The sequence below is a fragment of the Triticum dicoccoides genome, chromosome 4B (assembly GCF_002162155.2).
Source record: "Triticum dicoccoides isolate Atlit2015 ecotype Zavitan chromosome 4B, WEW_v2.0, whole genome shotgun sequence".
Lineage (NCBI taxonomy): Eukaryota > Viridiplantae > Streptophyta > Magnoliopsida > Poales > Poaceae > Triticum > Triticum dicoccoides.
Window position 1 is genome coordinate 523,346,193 of NC_041387.1, and position 3,894 is coordinate 523,350,086.

Consider the following 3,894-nt stretch of genomic DNA (forward strand, 5'->3'; position numbering starts at 1 on the left):
GGGGGCTATAATAAAGATGACCCTCGAGAGAGCGACTCCCAAGGGAAAAGTAGGTAGTGGTGAGGCAAATGGTAAAACCAAGGTTGGGCCTTGCCGGAGGAGTTTTATTCAAAGCGAACTGTCAAGGGGGTCCCATAAATCACCCAACCGCGTAAGGAACGCAAAATCCGGGAACATAACACCGGTATGACGGAAACTAGGGCGGCAAGAGTGGAACAAAACACCAGGCATAAGGCCGAGTCTTCCACCCTTTACCAAGTATATAGATGCATTAATTAAATAAGAGATGTTGTGATATCCCAACCAAAATCCTGTCCACCATGGAGCAATCTTCAACTTCACCTGCAACTAGCAATGCTATAAGAGGCCTGAGCAAAAGCGGTAACATAGCCAAACAACGGTTTGCATAGGAAAGGTGTCAAAGGTTAGAGGTTCATGGCAATATGAGAGGCTTGATAAACAGGTGATAGGTAGCGTAGCAAAGCGATAGAACGAAGCAACTAGCATAGCAATGATAGTAGTGAGATCCAGGGTAGCGGTCATCTTGCCTGAAATCCTGCAAAGAAGAAGAACGAGTCCATGAAGAAGATGAAGCCACGAAGACGAACCAAGCGTAGACGAACGAATCCTCATGATCGCAACGAAACAGAAACTAACAAGAAGAAGCACACAACATAGTAAACACACCACACATAAACATGACATGATGCACAACCAAGTATGATGCATGACAAAGCTACATGAAGCTACTCATGAAAAGAGATGATGCAAACAAGAGCAACACATCAAAGCAAGTTTAAATGAGGCTGGGAACAACATATAACAAATCCGGTAAGTCCTCATATGCAAGTTTCGAAATTGGTCCAGATCTGAATAAACCTTATGTTCAAGTTGTTAAACAGCAAGTTAAGATGAACCAAGATGATCTACATGAGATTCTAGTCAAGTTACATATAAAGTTCATTTAGTTCGGAGCTACGGCCTAGAAGATATGAGCAAAACAAGTTAAACATGGCATTGATGCTAAATGCACACAAACATCAAGCAAACACCTCAAAACATGGATGCAACATGATAATATGAAGCTACATGCAAAATCAAGCAAGTTTCATATAGAGCACACTCAAAACGGAGCAACGGTTCAACACACACACATGGAACAAGTTTAAAGGACAAGCTGTCCAAAACAGCAACTAGGCATATTGCAAGCATCAAAACAACATGCTACAGCATCTCAACATGAAAACAAAAGACATGGACATGATGTATAGGTAAAGCATACCAAAACATGAACACTGAGCTATCTCCAGAAATCACTAGAACATGCTCAAACACACATGGCAAGATTGCAAATAATATCAGTTTCAGACTTTGCAGAAAATAACACCAGGTTGCAATGTTTAGAGCTATCAAACAACATGTTACAGGAACTTATCATGGCAAACGAAGGCATGGCATGAACCTACTAATTGCATAGATCAAAAGTCCTTTACTGACCATAAGCCAAAAAGGATCAGAAAATATGATGGCACCCACGTAAACATAGCAAGTTATAATACAGATTCAAACATGGCAGAAACAGAATTATGAAGGCATGTAGATGAGCTTGTACCACTCACTACAGAGCAATATATAGCATGGCAAGGCAACCAACAGTAAGAAGGCATGTTTGTGAAGCTAAGAGTGGCAAGAGCAAGTCTATAGGGTGCATGGATCACTAACAACAATCATGGCAACAACTGAACTTAATGTTAACAGGCTGACAGCAACATTATCAAGCAACTTTGAAGCAAGATATGAACAATCTACAGCAAGCTATAAATGCAACCAGGGGCATGGATTGATAGAGCAAGACATGTAGAACAAAACATATTTAGTGATCATCTCCAGATTATGCATAGAATGATTTGTAGCAGCATGTTTACATAGCATCACGAAATAACAGATTCAACCTAGCAAAACAGCAACAACAAGTACACTACTTAACAAGCTCGATTCACTCACCACAAGTCATTGCATGACAATATAAGCATAGCATCAGCAAGAAGACATGTTTATGAAACAAACCAAGGCAAGAACAAGTTCATATCATGCAAGGATCAACTACAACAACCTTGGCAAAATTGAATAACACGTAAACAATCCGCCAGGAAACATTTTGAAGCAAAAGTAGAGCACGAAAATGACATGCTAGACTACTCCATAATTTCAACCAGAGGCATGAATGGATAGAAAATAACCATATGTTCAAAACACCCTTACTGAAGTATCTCAAAATATGCATGGATCTCTCTGTAGCATCATGTTTACATGGCATCAAAATAACAACAGAACAGGGACTAAAATCAGCAACATCACGATGCCTAGTTTGCATGATTGTGCTAGTCACCACATTGATCACAAAAATACATGGTAAGCACCTATGTAAAGATGGCATGACATAGATCAAAACACATGTAGACATCAACCTCATAGGATGCACACATCAATCATGGCAAAAATGACAAATGAGCATGTTCTGTTAACAGACAGCAGTCAACATCATGAAGCACTATTGCAACGAAGATTAAGGCATCAAGATGAACTCAAATGAACATGATGCAATGGAATGAAATTAAGTACTCGTCGAGGCGAACAATTTGACATATTACACGCACGAAACGGAGCTACGGATTTAGAGATACGATGCGATGAACAAGGCATGATTATGCAAAAATATTCGGGACTTGGCAGAAAAATCAACCTCGTGGGAAAGTCAACGGGCACGGAGATCGAGGATGGCCGGAGATGCTCGCCGGAGACGGGGCCGGAGTTGGCCGGGGAGGCATGGGGAGGAGTCGCCGGAGCGCGGGGGGGCTGGATCCGGTCGCTCCTCAACCGGATCTGGCCGGAGTCGACGAGGGCGGCGAAGGACACGCGGGGCGGCGGCGGAGCTAGGTGGCCGGAGGCGGAGGCGCCGGCAGGGAGGCGCGGGGGCACCGCGGGGAGCGGGACGCCCGAGCGAGGCGGCGGCGGAGCCCGAGGCGCGGGGCGCGGCCGGGGCGGCGCCGGCGGGGGCGGCCGGAGCAGTGCCGGGCGTGGCCGGACGGCGGAGGACAACGGCGGTGGGGCGGGGCTTCTCCGACGGCGGCGGGCGGAGGCACGGGAACCGGGCCGGGCGGCCGCGGCGCGAGGGCCTGCGCGGGCCTCAGATGGGCTCGGCGGGCCCGCGGCAGCGGGAGGCGGCGGCTGCCACGTGGCACGTCGGGATTGGGCGCGGGGGCGGTGGCGGACATGTCCGGGCGGCGGGTGGACGTGTCCGTCGGCGGGAGGAGGAAGAAGCTAGGGTTTCGGGGGATACATCCGCGAATTTCGGGGGAGGGGCATATATATAGTTTCTGGGAGCTAGGAGAGTCCAAATGAGGAGCGGTTTTTGCCCACACGATCGTGATCGAACAACCGAGAGCATGGAGGGGAGTTAGATGGGTTTTGGGCCACTTTGGAAGGGGGTTGAGCTGCAAAGAGAAAGGGGGGTTTTGGGCTACGCGGTTAATCGTTGGAGTATCAAACGAACTCCAAATGGCACGAAACTTGACAGACGGTCTACCGGTGCTATACCAAGGCCGTTTGGCAAGCCTCGGGCCATTCCGAGAAAGTTCAACACCCACTCACAACAGGAGACGAAACGGGGAACACCGGAGGGCATAGGAGTGCCGGATTGCAAAACGGACAACGGGGAAAATGCTCGGATGCATGAGACGAACACGTATGCAATGCAATGCACATGATGACATGACAATATGCAACACGCAAGCAAATGACATGGCAACGATGGCGAATAACTGGCAGACACCTGGCGCATCGAATCCGGGGCGTTACATCGCCATCGCCTTCGCCCCGCGCTGCATGTAGACG